Raw genomic sequence first — 20,007 nt, forward strand, 5'->3', positions numbered from 1 at the left:
GGCAGTCATAAAATAAAAGCTGTGTAAATTCCAGAAAATGTACCCTAGTTTGTAGACGCTATAACTTTTGCGAAAACCAATAAATATACGCTTGTTGTGATTTTTTTTACTAAAGACATGTGGCTGAATACATTTTGGCCTAAATGTTTGACTAAAATTTAGTTTATTCGATATTTTTTACTTTTTGTTATAAGAAAATCATTTTTTTTCAAAATTTACGGTCTTTTTGCGTTTATATCGCAAAAAATATAAATCGCAGAGGCAATCAAATACCATCAAAAGAAAGCTCTATTTGTGGGAAGAAAAGGACGCAAGTTTCGTTTCGGTACAACATTGCATGACCGCGCAATTACCAGTTAAAGCAGCGCATTGCCAAATTGTAAAAACACCTTGGGTCTTTAGACAGCGTATTGGTCCGGGGCTTAAGTGGTTAATAATGCTAAAAGTGAAACAATAAAAGTTAAATATTCCTTTAAATTTCGTACCTAGGGGGGGTGTAAAGTTAGCATGTGAAATAGCGCATGTTTCCCGTACTTAGAACTGTCTCTGCACAAAGTGTAATTTCTGAAAGAAAAAAAGACATTTAAAAATGACTTGCGGGTATAATGTATTGTCGGCTCCGGCAATTCAGAGCGAATTCATTAAAAAAATAAATAGCGTGGGGGTCCCCCCAAATTCAATTACCAGGCCCTTCAGGTCTGGAATGGATATTAAGGGGAACCCCGCCGTCAATTAAAAAAAAAATTACGTGGGGTTCCCCCCAAATATCCATTCCAGACCCTTCAGGTCTGGTGTGGATTTTAAGGGGAACTCCACCCCAAATTAAAAAAAATGGCGTGGAGTTCCCCTAAAAATCCGCACCAGACCCCTTATCCGAGCACGTTAACCTGGCCGGCCGCAGAAAAGAGGGGGGCAGAGTGCGCCCCCCCTCTCCTGAACCGTACCAGGCCACATGCCCTCAACATGGGAAGGATGTCCCCACGTTTAAGGGGACAAGGGCCTCATCCCCACAACCCTTGCCCATGGGGGTCTGCGGGTGGGGGGCTTATCAGAATCTGGAAGATCCTGGCCCCCCCCTATGTGAATTGGTAATGGGGTACATTGTACCCCTACCATTTCACAAAGGAAGTGTAAATAGTTGGAAAAAACACACACACACCGTCGAAAAAAGTCCTTTATTAATAAAAAAAAAAGAAAAAAAAAAATCCAGCGATGGCAATTCACTCAGTCCATAACAATGTCAATGTCATAATAATGATCCAAGAGGTTTAAAATTTTGGGCCATAGACAAGTATATACCCCACTGGAGGGGGAGTCACAAAGTCAGGGAGCTGAGTAAATGTGAATCTCGGTGGATTCACGAGATGGCTACCCTGGCACCTAATGGCCTTAACATCGAGTTTGACCTCAATTGCTTCATCGCAGATTTCTAATTAGGGGCATTTTATATACATTTTTATATTTTTTATCCATATATATATATTTTTTATCAATATATACATATATTTTTATCAATATATTTTTATCATTATATATTGTTATTAATATTTTTTAATAATCTTATGGACTGGGTTTATTATTATAACCTATTGATCAGCTGATCATGTGGTTTTTTTGGTGAAGATTCACCAGTATGCAGGATTTTTATTCCCTTCCATTGTATGTCATGTCTATAGTAATTCTTGTAATATTACTATCACCCACTAGGGGGGGTGATTATCTATGCCTTCTTTTATTTATTTTTGAAAGTGGTTGAGTAATATTAGGTGTATTTATTCTTCTCACCACTGGAGGCAGTGACGTGTATAGGCTATTAGTTGTTCATAATGAAGGTTGCATAAATGAATTTTATAATGTATTTTAACATTTAATTTGTTCCAAATGGTCTCGTATATATGTATTTTATTTGCTTGTAAAGATCACATTAAAATGTTGTGGCTAAAGCGCACCAGTCAGCCGGCAATGATGTGAAGGATCCACCCCTCTGCTCTTGCCTCCATTGTCAGCTTGTATAAATAGACTGCTGACATGGTCACATGGCAACCCATGAATAAGTCAAGTGGCTATTGACGATACGCGTGGGGGAGAAGCCGAGTGACGCGATCGACGGTCGAATCCGTCCTTCTGAGGAGATCGTAGCACTGAGCGGCGTTCAATGACTGATTGCAGTTGAGCCTTTTTACCATCGAGGTTCCGTGAGTGCAATCATTGTATTGCAGGGTTCATTTCCCATTTTATTACGTTATTTGCACCATATATCTTTCTTTTCTCCTTATGAGCGGCTGATATCCTGTGTTAATCGGGGAGTCCAGAAGGAAAAGGTTTTATATTTTTTTTATTTTATTTTTTGCTATAATGACAGCTGCACACCAAAGGACTGTGGATCTCACACCTGTCTCCTATTAGCCTATGTACTGAACTGTGTTTTTTCCATGAACTATTTTTGCTGGTTCTATTTGAATTTTTTCACATTATAGTTTTTGAGTGGTTTTTGTTTATCTTTTGCACATATACCTCCCTGATTTGAGGTGTAGGGGGTTCTTATTTATGTATATGGTGTGTATATATATATATGTATGCAATTTTTTACTTGATTATCAGCGCAACACAATATTTTCTTATTTTCTTATTAATTCACTCAGTCCGGCTTCCTGCTCCAACGTTGTCTGTATCCAGCGACGGGTGATCTCCTCTCTGGTCCAGCGATGAGAAGATCTTCCGGCATCCAGATCTCCAAAGCACAGCATCGAAGGCCGCCTTTCTCCGCTGGACACAGCCCAGCGGAATGACGCAGCTGGAGCTTTGACATTTCTTATATAGGGGAGGCGGGGCCACCCGTCACGTGACCCCGCCCTCTTTGACGCAAGTGGGAAGACTGGGCTTCCCCAGAGACGTAGCAGAGGGTGCGTCAGAGGGTGCGGGGTCACGTGACAGGTGGCCCCGCCTCCCCTATATAAGAAATGTCACAGCTTCAGCCGCGTCATTCGCTGGGCTGTGTCCGGCAGAGAGAGGAGGCCGGCGATACTGCGCTGTGGATCCCGGAAGATCTTCTCATCGCTGGAGAGGAGATCACCCGTCGCTGGATACAGACAACATTGGAGCAGGAAGCCGGACTGAGTGGATTACCACCGCTGAATTTTTTTTATTTTTTTTTTATTAATAAAGGACTTTTTTCTACGGTGTGTGTGTGTTTTTTTCCAACTATTTACACTTCCTTCGTGAAATGGTAGGGGTACAATGTACCCCATTACCAATTCACATAGGGGGGGCAGGATCTGGGGGTCCCCTTTGTTAAAGGGGTCTTCCAGATTCTGATGAGCCCCCCGCCCGCAGACCCCCACAACCACCGGGCAAGGGTTGTGGGGATGAGGCCCTTGTCCCCATTTTTTTTATGAATGAATTCGCTCTGAATTGCCATAGCCGACAATTCATTATAGCCGCAAGTTAGTTTTAAATGTCTTTTTTTTCTTTCAGAAATGACACTTTGTGCAGGGACAATTCTAAGTACGGGAAACATGCGCTATTTCACATGCTAACTTTACACCCCCCCCCCCCCCCTAGGTACGAAATTTAAAGGAATATTTCACTTTTATTGTTTCACTTTTAGCATTATTAAATTCACTGCTCCCAAAAAAATGACAGTTTTTAAAACTTTTTTTGCATTAATACATGTCCCCTGGAGCAGGACCCAGGTCCCCAAACACTCCCCTGGGGCAGGACCCGGGTGCCCAAACACTTTTTAGGACAATAACTTGCATATTAGCATTTAAAATTAGCACTTTAGATTTCAAACGTTCGAGTCCCATAGACTTTAATAGGGTTCTAAAGTTCACACGAACATTTGGTGTGTTCGCAAGTTCTGGTGCGAACCGAACAGGGGGGTGTTTGGCTCATCCCTAATTGTGACAGGTGCAAGGGTGATTAGGGATATTGTGAATGGTATGGAGGTGATTGGGGACACTGACTGGTGGAGCAGTGAATAGGGACACTGGGACTAGTGTGGTAGTGATTGGGACACTCACAACAAGCCTTCATTGACCTTTGTAGTTGCAGGCACTGTGGAGAAACATTCCAATGTAAACACACTGATTCTCTATTGTAAAATTTGAGAATTGGTTATTCTACAATGCCTGCCACGCCAGAGATTAGTTACTGCTTGTTAAGAATATGTAAAATACTTCAATGTCCATCTACTGTAAAAAATACATTTTTGGTGTTCAAAATATGGCTGTGTTAAGCGTATTATATAAGATTACTAGGCCATGGGTTCTCTAGGGGCCAAAATATGAACTGTGAACAGGTTGTGACAATAATGTCAAAGCTTGAAGTCCTAAAAGCAAACTGTTAAGATAATTAACCCCGTAAGTGAGCTTGACAAAATTGGAACAGTGGGGCCTGTAGCATTCAGAGTTGCTTAAAATTTAAATCACAGAGTGAGATGTGTAATAAAGGCATTGTGACACACACACTCTGTACAGGTGTAGAAGAAAGGCATAGCAGTTGGGTATGTGCCTTAACCATAACTTAATTACTTACTAATGTATCATTTGAAATGATTACAGCATATAACTGTTAACTGACTGCCTATCTGGAGTGAAAACAATAAAACTTGTACCTTTCTGCTTGATGAGAACTGTCAGAAAGTGTACATAATTCAGCTGAAACTATTTCATTTTGTTTATTAGTGATGAATTTGAACTAAATTATGTGTTGCTGAGAGATTTGTTATAGGCATACCGCTACTGTACTCTAAAGAAAGCCGAGAAACCTTTTAATAAAAGTTCTGTGGGAACTGTTTTCTATAACTGTTGTACTGTGTGCAATTTCCCTGTTGCTAGTAATCAAGTTGGCCTCCTGTTGGTAACACGTCAATGTGGTGTTGACCTGGTGGTTCTGAATGTTTTGTTCACAGCCAGAGAACACATGTAAGAGCAATAGGCTTTGAATAAGATGACCAGTAAGGTAGAAAATGTGGTCCTTGGAGGCAGAGCTGGCCTAAGATATTGTGCTGCCTGGGTCCAAGTATTAAATGCTCCCCCCCTCAAAAACAAAATCACGCCCACCAAAAGGCCCCCACATGCATAATTTAAAATCATGACAATTAAAACTAAAATTAAATGTATCAGGAAGTCAGATTTACATGCAACAGTGATGGAGGTGGGCAGGTTCCTTCCAATGCAGCTGTGGTGGTGGGGGGGGGGGGTTCGGTCAGAGGAGGCAGTGATGGTGGAGGGTTCAGTCTGAAGCAGTGGTGGTGGTGAGGGGTTTCAGACAGAGGCGGTGGTGGTGGGGGGTTCAGTCAGAGGCATCTGTGGTGGTGGGGGGGTTTAGTCAGGGGCAGCAGTGGTGGGGGAGTTTAGGCAGCGGCGGTGGAGGGGTTCAGTCAGAAGCAGCGGTGGTGGTGGGCGGTTCAGTCACGGGCAGCGGTGGTGGCGGGGTTCAGACAGAGGCAGTGGTGGTGGTGTGGGGGTATATTTAGAGGCAGCAGTGGTGGGGGGTTCAAACAGAGGCAGCGGTGGTGGTGGGGTTCAGACAGAGGCAGCAGTGGTGGTGGGGGTTCAAACAGAGGCAGCAGTGGTGGTGAGGGGGTTTAGTCAGAGGTGGTGGGGGTTTGTTCAGAGGCAGCGGTGGTGGGGGTTCAGACAGAGGCAGCAGTGGTATGGGGGTTCAGTCATAATCAGCGGTAGTGGTAGGGGGGTTCAGACAGACGCTGCAATAGTGGTGGGGGGCTCAGTCAAACGCAGTAGTGGTGGGTGGTTCAGTCAGAGGCAGTGGTGGTAGGGGGGCTCAATCAGAGGCAGCAGTGATGGTGGTGGTGGTGGGGGGTTCAGTCAGAGGCAGCGGTGGTGGGGGTTCAGACAGAGGCAGCAGTGCTGGTGCGGGATTTATTCAGAGGCAGCGGTGGTGGGGGGGTTCCAACAGAGGCAGCGGTGGTATGGGGTTTCAGACAGAGGCATAAATGGTGGTGGAGGGTTTAGTCAAATGCAGCGGTGGTGGGGGTGTTCAGTTAGAGGTAGTGGTGGTGGGGGGGCTCAGTTAGAGGCAGCAGGGATGGTGGTGGTGGGGGGTTCAGTCAAAGGCAGTGGTGCTGGGGGTTCAGACAGGGGCAGCGGTGGTGGTGGAGGTTCAGTCAGACCCAGCGGTGGTGGCGGGGGGTTCAGTCAGAGGCAGCGTGGTGGTGGGGGTTTTAGACAGAGTCAGCGGTGGTGGGGGGTTCAATCAGAGGCAGCAGTGGTGGGGGGTTAAGTCAGAGGCAGCGGTGGTGGGGATTCAGACAGCACCAGCGATGGTGGTGGGGGGGTTTAGTCAGAGGTAGTGGTGGTGGGGGGTTAAGTCAGAGGCAGCGGTGGTGGGGGGTTCAGTCAGAGGCAGCGGTGGTGGGGGGTTAAGTCAGAGGCAGCGGTGGTGGGGGGGTCAGACAGAGCCAGCGGTGGTGGAAGGGTTCAGACAGAGGCTGCAGTGATGGTGCAGGGTTCAGTCAGAAGCAGTGGTGGTGGGGGATTCCGAAAGAGGCAGTGGTGGTGGGGGGTTCAGATAGAGGCAGCAGTGGAGGGGGGGTTCAGTCAGAGGCAGTGGTGATGGGGGGTTCAGACAGAGGCAGTGGTGGTGGGGGGTTCAGACACAGGCACCTGTGGTGGTGGTGGCAGTGGTGGCGGTGGTGGTGGAGGGGTTCAGTCAGAGGCAGCGGTGGTGGGGGTGTTCAGTCAGAGACAGAAGTGGTGGTGGGGGGGTGTTTAGTCAGAGGCAGGTGTGATGGTGGAAAGGGGAAGGTTTAGTCACAGGCAGTGGTGGTGGAGATGGGATCAATGGCCCTGGTACTTACTTGCTTTCAGTGTCAGTCGTGCCTCCAGCTATGCCTTTTCCAACACAGGGTCTCACTCTCTGCTCACAGCAGAAAGTGCCTCCCTCTTTACGTCCCTGTCCTTCAGCTGGTCAGCTGACTTTCTTCTGCAATTTCTGCCTCTTGTTCCAACATGATATTTATCTGCAAGGGGGACCATGGAGAGGATGGGCGGGCAGTCCGCTGAATGGGTATGGCAGCGAGTGCTCTGCCCATCTGCTCCTGTCAACTCTAACAACAGCGGCACCCGGCTCCCTCACAGTGGGATAAGCGGGGGTCCCCGTGAAATAAGCAGCGGAGCGTGAGGAAAGGGCGGGCTGGTGGGCAGTATTTCTGCCCATGTCTTGGGCATCAGTTTGTTGCCCCTTTGAAAGTGCCGCCTGGGTCCCATGGACCCACCAGGACCCATGGTTAGGGCCAGCCCTGCTTGGTGGTTAGTACTCCTAAAAGAAATGGACAGTGTCATTATCCTAGACTATATGAAACAGACTTATGTAGTCCATGTTGAGGTTGCCATGTGACCTTATTAAAACAGTGGATTCAAAAATACTGTAAATTTACACGAGCTTACACAAGCATATTTAATGTCAGGGTTTCTGACATATTTTGTTGAATTTGTGGCCTCATTCCTTGTTCATTGTTTCATCATGTTATAGGTAAGTTAGAGTGAGAAGACAAATCATTTTGTCAATTTACTTTTTCTACCAAGATGTGTGTAGTTTAATCATATTATGATTTCATGGACAATTGTGAGACACATCATAATATGATGGTTAGGGATGAGCTTTATGTTCGGGTCGAACATAAAGCCGCGGAACACCCTTTAAAAGTCTATGAGAGAAATCAAAAGTGCTAATTTTAATGGTTAATTTAATGCAATTTATTGTCATAAAAAGTGTTTGGGGACCCGGGTCCCGCCCCAGGGGACATGTATCAATGCAAAAAAAAAAGATTTAAAAACTGCTGTTTTTTCGGGAGCAGTGATTTTAATAATGCTTAAAGTGAAACAATAAAAGTGAAATATTCCTTTAAATTTCATACATGGGTGGTGTCTATAGTATGCCTGTGTTTATAATTTAAAATTACTTGAGGCTAAAAAAGAATTGCCGGGTCATTGAAAAATAAAAAATAAAAATGCATGGGAGTCCCCCAAATTCCATTACCAGGCCCTTCAGGTCTGGTATGGATTTTAAGAGGAACTCCGCGCCAAAATAAAAAAAATGGCGTGGGGTTCCCCTAAAAATCCATACCAGACCCTTACACGAGCACGCAAAAAGGGCAGGCTACAGGAAAAGAGTTGGGATGAGAGAGCGCCCCTTTTCTGAACCGTACCAGGCCACATGCCCTCAACATGGGGAGGATGTTCCATGTTGATGGGGACAAGGGCCTCATCCCCACAACTAGGGTTGTCCCGATACCGATACTAGTATCGGTATCGGGACCGATTCCGAGTATTTGCGGGAGTACTTGTACTCCCGCAAATGCCCCTGATGCCAGATCAGATACTCGCCCCCCCGCCTCCGCCGCCGCTACGCCGCATCCCGCCGCTACGCCGCAACCCTGCTTGGTTAATACGGGCGGGGAACATTACAGCTTTCATTTGAATAGCTGTAGTGATTCTCGCAGCACCGCGTATAGACACTCCCCCTTGCTCGGGTGAACTGTCCAATCCCGAGCAAGGGGGAGTGTCTATACGTGGCGCGAATCACTACGGCTATTCAAATGAAAGCTGTAATGTTCCCCGCCCGTATTAACCAAGAGGCGGCGCAGCAGCATGCAGGTAAGGGGGACATGGCTGCATATATGGGAGGGACATGGCTGGATATGGGGGGGGACATGGATTGGCTGCATATGGGGGGGACATGGATTGGCTGCATATGGGGGGGACATGGATTGGCTGCATATGGGGGGTACATGGATTGGCTGCATATGGGGGGGACATGGATTGGCTGGATATGGGGGGGGACATGGCTGCATATGGGGGGACATGGCTGCATATGGGGGCACATGGATTGGCTGCATATGGGGGGGACATGGATTGGCTGCATATGGGGGGGACATGGATTGGCTGCATATGGGTGTACATGGATTGGCTGCATATGGGGGGGACATGGCTGCATATGGGGGGTACATGGATTGGCTGCATATGGGGGGGACATGGCTGCATATGGGGGGGACATGGCTGCATATGGGGGGACATGGCTGCATATGTGGGGACATGGCTGCATATGGGGGGGACATGGATTGGCTGCAAATGGGGGGTACATGGATTGGCTGCATATGGGGGGTACATGTATTGGCTGCATATGGGGGGACATGGCTGCATATGGGGGGGACATGGCTGCATCTATGGGGACATGGCTGCATGTGGGGGACATGGATTGGCTGCATATGGGGGGTACATGGATTGGCTGCATATGGGGGGGACATGGCTGTATATGGGGGGACATGGCTGCATATGGGGGGACATAGCTGCATATGAGGGGGACATGGCTGGATATGGGGGGGACATGGCTGGATATGGGGGGACATGGCTGGATATGGGGGGGGGACATGGCTGGATATGGGGGGGACATGGCTGGATATGGGAGGGACATGGCTGGATATGGGGGGGACATGGCTGCATCTGTGGGGGGACATGGCTGCATCTGTGGGGGGACATGGCTGCATTTGTGGGGGGACATGGCTGCATTTGGGGACACATTTAAAAAAAAGTATCGGTATTCGGTATCGGCGAGTACTTGAAAAAAAGTATCGGTACTTGTACTCGGTCCTAAAAAAGTGGTATCAGGACAACCCTTGCCCGGTGGTTGTGAGGGTCTGCAGGCGGGGGGCTTATCGTAATCTGGAAGCCCCCTTTAACAAAGGCGAACTCCAGATCCCGCCCCCCCATGTGAATTGGTAATGGGGTACCCCTACCATTTCACAAAAAAAGTGTGAAAATGTTAAAAACTACGGCTTGGGACAAGTCCTTTATTAAAAATAAAAAAATAAAAAAACTATTCCAGCGATGTAATCCATTCTCGATCTTCAGCGATGGTCCATTCTCCAGCGATGATCTCAAGCGAGCAACAGCATGCGCAAGCTATTTGACAGCTCTTTTATAACTGAGGGCGGGGCCACCCGTGACGTGTGACCCCTCCCCCTCTATCGCGTCACGCGTCACAGGAAACCCTCAGTTATAAAAGAGCTGTCAAACAGCTTGCGCATCATTCGGCCAGGTGCCTCCGGTGGAGGCAGGATTGTGTGTGCCGTTCCTCGCTGGAGATTATCGCTGGAGAATGGATCATCGCTGGAGATCGAGAATGGATTACAACGCTGGACATCTAGACTGGATTACATCACTGGAATCATTTTTTTTTAATAAAGGACTTGTCCCAAGCTGTCTCCTGTCGTTTTTAACATTTTCACACTTTTATTCTGAAATGGTAGGGGTACAATGTACCCCTTACCAATTCACATGGGGTGGCCGGGATCTGGACCTCCCCTTTGTTAAAGGGGTTTCCAGATTCCGATAAGCCCCCGCCCGCAGACCCCCACAAACACCAGGCAAGGGTTGTGGGGATGATGCCCTTGACCCCATCAACATGGGGACATCCTCCCCATGTTGAAGGAATGTGGCCTGGTATGGTTCAGGAGGGGGGTGCTCTCTCGTCCCCCCTCTTTTCATGTGGCCTGCCAGGTTGTGTGCTCGGATAAGGATCTGGTATGGATGTTTGGGGGGAACCCCACGCCATTTTTTTTTATTTGCCGCAGAGTTCCTCTTAATATCCATACCAGACCCGAAGGGCCTGGTAATGGATTTTAGGGGGACCCCACACATTTTTATTTTTCAGTGACTTTCAATGACTGTATTGCTGGGACCCGACAATTCATTATAGCCGTGAGTAGTTTTAAATTAATTTTGTGCAGAGACTGTTATAAACACGGGGAACATGCGCTACTTTACTGGCATACTATAGACACCCCTCAGGTACGAAGTTAAAAGGAATATTTCACTTTTGTTGTTTCACTTTAAGCATTATTAAAATCACTGCTCCTGAAAAAACAGATGTTTTGAAAACTTTTTTTTGCATTGATACATGTCCCCTGGGGCAAGACCCAGGTCCCCAAACACTTTTTAGGACAATAACTTGCATATTAGCCTTTAAAATTAGCACTTTAGATTTCAAACATTCGAGGCCCATAGACTTTAATAGGGTTCTAAAGTTCACACGAACATTTGGTGTGTTCGCAAGTTCTGGTGCGAACTGAACAGGGGGGTGTTTGGCTCATCCCTAGTATCTACATTGTAATCAACTGTCATGTTGTAATCATCACATAAAATCACAGCACCTTTCTTAACATCTGAAAGTTTCTTCAACAACCTGTTAATAAATCCGAGCTGATGGGAATTGGGAGCATATAAATTGACAACCATATAGGTGCGGTTATTAAATTCACCAACAAGGATTAAGTATCTGCCAGCGGGGTCAGAAATCACTTCTCTGAGCGTGAAGGCAACCAAATCCCTGATGGCTATAATGACACCTCTGTTTCTTATCGGGGGCAGAAGCAAAAAATACATGAGGGTGGTTCTTATGTTTAAAACCAGGAGGGTTGGAGGAGAGAAAGTGGGACTCCGGTATACACAGAATGTCTGCATGTAGCTTTTGAGCTTCGCTCCAAAGCCTGAACCTTTTAGCTTGGTGGTTCAGACCATGAACATTGACAAAACTATGTTAATCACCATTAGGAGGGCGGGCAAGGGCCATAATGACAGTACCTCAGGGGAAACATGATGCTGTAGACCATATGAAATCCTGAACGTCGTTTCTGGAGACAAATCTCTCGCAGCATCCCAATCATTGAAGTGAAGACCATCTCAAAGGGAACAAAAGGCAAAAGGAAAAAACAAAACAAAAAAAAACAATGACAGTCAAAGAAGCAAGTCAATTCGTTAAAAGTGAACCAAATAGGTAAAAAGGGAGATTCAATCTTGAATCTGGTGCGCTTCTTGCCCTTCTTATGTGACACAAATTGCCACGAGTCCTGGGTATCCAGTTTGGCCGTAGATGGAAGATCTTCCTTCGATTGTTCCGGAACAATGTCCCAGGTCCGCAGCAGTGCAAGGCCTTCATCCAAGTTGTTGATCACAGAAGTGAGGTCATCACGCGTGACAGTAAGCTTAGCTGGGTATCCCCACCGGTAAACTATATCATGGTTGCGTAAGGCCTTGATAACTGGTAGAAGGGACCTGCTCTTCTGCATGGTAAATTGCGAGAGATCCGCAAAAATCTGAATGGAGGAATACTGCTCAGGCGGGTGTGTATTCTTCCTAAAGGCCATTATAAAGCGCTCTTTGACCTGAAAAAAATGAACCCGCATCAAAACATCTCTAGGGATGTTATCCGGCATGTGAGATTGCTTGGAAAGGCGATGAATCCTGTCTATAGCTAGGTCCGAGTCGGACAAGTCAGGAATGAAGGACTTCATAAGGTCTTGTGCAAACTGTTGAGGCTGTGCAAGAGAATAGATTCATGAACACAGCGGATCTTAATGTTATTCCTCCTGAACCTGTCCTCCAGGTCTGCGACCTTTGCTTTTAGCCATGCCACTTCATCAAATTGGTCGTTATGAGCATCAACAAGTGAATTGTAAGAAGAGGCAAACTCCCCCATTTTCTGCTCCACATGATCCACTCTGTCCCCCAGCTCCTGTTCATCAGCTTTGAACCCTCTCATGCACTCCATCATGTCTGCATGAAGGGAGCTATGCAGGGAAACCAGAATGTCTTTCAACATGGTGTCCGAGACAGGCTTGTCATCGTGGGGAAGGAGTTAATGGCCTCTGCAAGTTCCCTGGTGTCATTCAGTGAACCAGCGCTTTTCATAGTTCATGTTCGTGTCCCATAGACTTTAACGGTGTTCGCGTGTTCAAACAATTTTTTTCCCTGTTCGGATGTTCTGCTGCGACCCGACCCGGGGGTGTTCGGCTCATCCCTAATGATGGTACAACTAATGCTTTACTTATATGTTAATAGAGTAGGTGTTGGCTTAATATTTGCTCAGTACCTGCCCTATCTGGGCCGTAAAGGCCATAAGTGCATTTGAGGTAATTGAGGATCAATTGACCAAGAAATGGCTGTGGAAAATGCTATGGTTTAGGACATATAGGCCGTAAAAAATATGTAGATATGTAAGCCAGCACACAAAAAGTTGAAAGCTCTTAGGCCTTGTACACACGACCGAACATGTGCGCTGAAACTGGTCCGCGGACCAGTTTCCGCGGACATGTCCGACTGTGTGTAGGGCCTAGCAGGCAGGTTTCCAGCGGACAAAAGTTTCTTAGCATGCTAAGAAACTTGTCCGATGGAACCATGTCCGTCGGACATGTCCGATAGTTAGTACGACTCATCGGACATGTCCGCTGGTTATGACGTATAACTAGTGGCCCGAAATCCCGCGCATGCGTCGAATTGATTCGATGCATGCGTGGAAGCATTGAACTTGCGTGTTGAGAACGTCGGTGTCTTATACGTCATACGTCTTATACATCACCACGGGGATGGTGTGTACACACATCAGACCAAAAGCTCCCAGCAGACATGTCCGATGAAAACGGTCCGCGGACCATTTTCATCGGACATGTCTGCTCGTGTGTACAAGGCCTTAGTATCCCAGCAGTCCCAGTGTCTCCAGAACTGCGTTTAGGGCTTGAGTGTTTTTTCATTTCAATGGCCAGAATAAATTAATATTCTAGCCCATGAAATGAAAAAACGCACAAGCGCTAAAAGCACTTTTGAAGAAGACAGTTCAAACAAAGGAAACATATACCTTTGGTTTCAGCTGCAAACTAACATTTAATTGTCAAATTTTCCATTTGGGCAGATCGTGTTTCGCCTGGAGCTCCGAGAATGTCAGCAGCCTGCGGGACCTGGGGTCTACTAAGTGTCCAAAATGGAATAAGTCTCGAGAGGCCCAGGGCCAAGACATCTGGTGAGTCAGGCTGTCCGGTATTTTGGGGTTGCAGACAAAAGAATTCAGCAGGGAGCACTCGGACTTAAGCGCCATCTCTCGGGACATCTTGCGCCAGAGCCCCCGAAGTAAAGACATCGAACCTAGCAAACGGTCAGGCTCCACCTTCACATCAGCGTTCCAATAGAAGGCTATTTGGGTGGACCTGGGCTAGCCATATCTTTTCTATCTCCGTCCACTTATTAAAGGACCTCCGGGGGAACCAGAAGACTATTTCACGCAGCTGAGTAGCTTGGTAATATCTAACGAGGTTGGGGAAAGCCAGACCCCCATCTCCCCGCGAGGCTATCATGACCGACCCAGGGATCCTATGTTTCTTGTGGTTCCAGACAAATTTCAGCATGTCGCTCTGGAGTCTGCGGAGGTGGGCGTACGGGGTCGGGATGGGTAGCGTCTGAAACAGGTAGAGGAGTTTGGGAAGGATGACCATTTTTGTGGCTGCCACGCGGCCTAGGAGCGAGATATGATGTGCCTTCCACTTTTGAAGAAGGCCTCTAACCGTCCGGTAGAGGGGGGGAAGTTGGCCTGGTAAAGGGAGCTGAAGGATGGTGTGATATGGACCCCCAGATATTTAAGGGATGAACTCTCCCAAGTGTAAGGGAAGTTTGACTGCAGGTGATGGACCTCAGCCTCCGGGATGTTAACCAGGAGGGCCGCTGACTTTGAAGCGTTCGTTTTGTATCCCGACATTGTCCCGTATCTATTTGGTTCAACATGAAGGTTAGGTAGGGAGATTCTGGGTTGGGTCAGGGTGAGAATAATGTCGTCCGCGAATAGAGACATCTTAAATTCCTTTCCCCGCACCGAGATACCCCTAATGTCTGGATTTCCCCGTATGGATGCTGCCAGGGGTTCAACACATAGGGCGAAGAGCAGGGGTGAGAATGGGCATCCCTGGCGCGTGCCGTTAGCTATCTGGAAGGGGGAAGATGTGGCAAAGGGGGTTTTAACTTGGGAGGTAGGGTTTGAATAGAGGTGCTGTACCGCCCGTAGGAAGGGTCCCTTGTAGACATGTGCAGTTTTTTAAGTTACGAATACGTTTTCCGTTATTTTTCGTTATTTTCGTTGATTCGGTAACCAACGAATGAACGAACGGCTTAGCTAAAATTATAACGAATAACGATATTTCCCTAGTTAACGAATATGGAAAACAACGAATATACGAAACTGTTAAATGTAAAAAAGCAGAAACAACGAAAGAAAAAATGAACGAAAACACAGAATTAACGAAAACACCGAACACCCCCCATAAAATCATAATTACGAAAAAATAAACGAAAATGCAAACTTACTATTACTAATAGTCGAATAACGAAATGAAAACAACTAAAATGCCGAACAAAGAATAAAATACGAAAATCGAATCTAACGAAAAATAACTTACGAATCTTCGTAAAACGTAAATGAAAACAACGAATTTTAATAAATAGGGTAATTTCAGTTTCGTTTCTCCTAAAATACTTCTGGACATTGACCAATAGCCACTCAGCCCTGTCCCTTCCCCTGAAGAGGTTTGTTCCTTCCCCCAATGAGCTTCTTTCTCATTATCTAGTGGCTCCTTGACCTTGTGTCTTTTTCTAGGCTAGACTGCATTTCATTCCATCCAGAGTCCAGATAGGGTGTCTTTGGGTAGGTTGCACCGGTTTTGTGGATCTTAGAGCTAATTTGTAGTTGTTATAGAGAACTTCTTAAGCATACTCTTGATTCTCATTCCTAGATTTGTAATTGTAATATCTCTGACATATTTTAGTTTTCTCCTACGTCAGACTGCATTCTAGACAGGGTGTGTGTGGTGTTGGATTTGTGACTCAGTGACTCACTCATTGGTGACACTTAGAAATTATACATTTATACTTATTATGCAGTGCTTACTGATTACTATTAATTTTTTCTCATATTTTCTGCAGTTATTTTTTCCCCTTTTGTGAGACAGTGTAGGACTGTGTTTTATTATCTTGCCTATATATTTTTTTTTACTTTAGCATAGCCACCAGTGCCATTATAGTCTAGTACTAGGCCAGCCCAGGCAGCAGCCAGTACTCTACTAAGATATAAATGGTGGTGGTAGAAGTTGATTAGTAGAGCTTTGTTGCATTTTAATCCTGACCAATTGTGTAAGGCCTGATAAATCAACAATCATACTCCGTCCTCAATACCTTTATTTTTCAGAATACATTATCATTTGTATTTTTTTCTGAAAAAAAACACAATAATAATATTTCTAATATAAAAAATTTTTGTACTTTTCCCACTTATTCTCACATTCTCACCATGAGGAAAGCAACAGAGGAAAAAGTTGAGTGTGACACAGCAACAACAACTTCTGAATATAGGCCAACTGTAACCCCAGATGTTTTTTACAAGACATGCCGGTCACGGGCAGTTCCTGCAAAGGTTGTTGCTAGTGTCCATAATTTTAGGCAGCCAAAACTTGAAATTTTACAGCTTGAGGAGGAGCAAATTGCTCAGCCTCCAGATGTAAAAACAGCACACAATATATTGGAAACAGATAATAGCAGCATCTTTTTTCATTCTCATAGTTCAGTATCTAATCCTAATCCAAGTAGGCACCTGGCAGAACAGGATGCTGCTAAAGTAGAATTACCTGAGAGTCTGACCCTTGAAGGCCTTGACCTTGAAGGAATTGATTTAGATTTTAATATAGAGGATAATGCACAACTTGTAAACCAAATTCATGAGGATATTATATCTATGAGTCCTTACTCCTCTGCCCCTGAGTCCCCTCTGTTATTTCCCGACTCCTCACCTTCAAAAAAAAAATTGCCTGCACCATTACAAACCTCTTCAGGCTTAGTTGTTTTGCCTAAATGTCTTTCATATCCAAGTAGTGCAACTGCCACCATTGTTAGCCCACCAAATTCCTCCAAAGACACGGAAGCTGCACATACCCATCAGCCAGAGGCAATTGTAAAACAATCCTCACCGGCCACTGGGAACCGCAGATCAAAAATATGGGAACATTTTGTTACTGTTGGTGACGGGCGCATGGTGAAATGCAAATTATGTGGCAGGGAAGTGAGCCGTGGGAGAGACATAGCCCATTTAACCAATGCCGGGATGAATTACCATTTCCGTGCACACCATACACCGGTGCTGCTGAGAGAAGAAAGTGGAGTTGCAGCTCCACCTAGTAAAAAGAGAGGAAGCAGCAACACTACTGCTGCCATTAATCCCAAAAGGCTCAACAAGGGGCAGGAAGATGAAGGGACTTCTTGTGTAGTTGACACATGTCGCCCCATTCCTTTACAGCAGCCCACGCTGCAACAATTTCCCAGTTTCCAATCAAGGGGTATGTCTCGTCAACAGTCCCTTAAAATCACCCGTCTGATAGGGGAACTTATAGCAGTTGGGGGAGCACCCTTTAATATAGTTGAAGGACATACATTTAAAAACCTCATGAAGGTGGTTGCACCTCACTATGTTCTCCCCTGCCGTACTACCTTTAGTAGGAAAATTGTACCCTCTTTATATAATTCCTGTGTTGGATTACTGAAAGAGGAGCTGGGCAGAGCAGCTGGCCAGTCTGTCCATTTTACTACAGACTTGTGGAGCGCTCCCAGTGGGCAACATGCCTTTTTGTCATTGACGGCTCACTGGTGGCAGCCCAAGGAGTCACAACCAAACAAACCAAAAGCAGGAATGAGAAGCACAGGTGCTAAGGCAGCAGAACATCCTGAGCATGGGCAACGCACATTCTTGTTGCATGCTGAAGTCATGGACGACCAGCACACTGCTGTAAATATTTTACGTGCACTTCAGAAAATGGTGGCGCAGTGGCTTGGGGAGGAGTCAGGCACACGGGCAAAGATGGGCTTTATAGTCACTGATGCTGCAGCAAACATGCTCAAGGCAGTGCGAGATGGCAGATTTGTTGGCATTCGTTGCTCTGCACACGCCCTGCATCTCGTTGTGAAGTCTGCTTTGGACGATGAAAGTGAAACATCAAAATTGTCTGCTATCTTAGACAGTTGTAGAAAAATAGCAGCCCATTTTCATCGTAGTGTGAAAGACAGTCACATACTCAGACTTGAGCAGAGTAAGGCTTGCGTTCCACAGCACCGCTTGAAGGTAGATGTAGCCACCCGTTGGAACTCCACTTTGGAGATGCTCGAACGTATCATGGAACAGCAAAAGCCAATACACGCCATGTCAAATGAACATGTTATTGGTGTAGCAAGGCCAATAAGCAGGGAGGAGTGGAAAATAATTAGTCAGGTGGTGGCTGTGCTTAGCCACTTCCGAGATGTAACAGAAAAATTGAGCCTAGAGAATGCAAGTCTGGCTCAAGTAATCCCTCTCTACATCTATCTTATCACTAAGATGGATGGCTTTCTAAACAAAAGCGAGCCCTTGCCTGGCGGCATAGTTCAAGATGTAGCTGCAATTATAAAGAGACTGAGGGGACAATTGAATAGAAGGATGAACGAGCTCATAGAGGCATGCCCTGAGCTAATGCTTGCCTCTATGTGCGATCCACGCATTAAAGGAAAAATGGCAATAATTCAGAGTTCCCTTACCACCTATAGGGATCTATTAATTCAGAGGGTGTTTGACAGTCACCGAAAATTGTTTAGGCCGGCAGAGGGTGAAGAGGAAGAAGATCAGGAGGAGCCTGATAGTGACATTGTGCCACCATCACCTACTGTTATTAGTACAACCACTGCTGAGCATTCCACTAGAAGACCTGACGTTTGGAGTTTGGCATTACATACTTTAGTTGGACCCACAAAAATGCCCACCATGAAAAGAAGCATTGTGTCAGATCATGTTAAATTATACTTGTCTGAACCCCATTTGGCCTCCACTACAGATCCATTAGAGTATTGGGATGAGAAAAGGGGTATTTGGCCTGCTCTTTCTGTGGTGGCACAAGAGCTACTTTCTTGCCCCCCGACCTCTGTGCAAAGTGAGCGTGTATTTTCTATCACAGGAAATATTCTGTGCCCACAGAGGTCCCAGCTGGCCCCACAGCTGATGGAGCAGATGGCATTTCTGAAAGTCAATCTTCCAAAGCTGGGCTACCCAGAACTAAGCTTTACAACAGAATAATTCTAATTATACTACTTCTTAAGTTCTTATGTTTATCAAATCGATAAAGATATTGTTAATAATTTACCTGTTCCAAGTATAGATGGCGATGCCAAAAAATAAATACAACAAAACCAAATATAGTGCATGTCATGATATACTGTATGTACCAAAAGTAATGTTACATGAATACAATATACGATAAAGTATCAATCACAATGTAGATACAGCAAGCATGAGAAGCTGTGATCAGCCACAGTCACAGTTTTTTTTTTGTTGGGTGGGCAACATTGATTACCTCAACATTTTATTTACTATTTTTTTTTATAATTTCCTGACCCCAGGCCCCCCCCCCCAAATAATTCAGAGGTTGTAAACATGAAAAAAGAGTTTATACTGTAAGGGTGATCCTAGCTTGTTAGGCTCTCAATCTCTAACTTTGAGATTTTAGCTTTTGAAATACAAATATTTAATAATGTGGTTGCAAGCCCACTTTAAATAAAATACAAAAATAAAATACATGCAAGACAAAGGCAAATACCTGCATACTATATCATAATGAGCTAGTATGCATAGCATACTAGCTCATTATGTAATACCACTGATCGGCGAAAACCTCGCTGCGGTGGCCGACACAACGGCTGGCGACATGTAATCCCGCTGTTAAACGTGCAGGTTTAGCGTCTCTGGGCAATCACAGCGCAAAACCCGGAAGTAACTCCGGGCCTACATGCTGCTGCCCGATGATGTGTCGGCCACTGCAGCGGGGGCTTTGATCGCAGGTGAGTATTACATAATCAGCTTCTATGCTATGCACGCAGGTCTGCCAGTCCTGGCATGACCACCTTAAGAAAATGCACGATCGTTCTAAATTATCCCCTAAACCATGAATGGAGGTATTTCAAGCACCTACATACAGGTAAGCATTAATATAGTCTTCCAGGTAGCTAAAAGTACTATATATTTATTCATTTCTGTTGATATATCTATTTTGAATCCTGACATGCACTATGTTTGTTTTTGTTGATTTTATTATTTCCCATCACATCTTACAACTTGCAAACGTTTGAATTGAAGTAGATCTATGCATAAGGGTAATAA

Source organism: Rana temporaria, chromosome 2 (assembly GCF_905171775.1).
Source record: "Rana temporaria chromosome 2, aRanTem1.1, whole genome shotgun sequence".
NCBI lineage: Eukaryota > Metazoa > Chordata > Amphibia > Anura > Ranidae > Rana > Rana temporaria.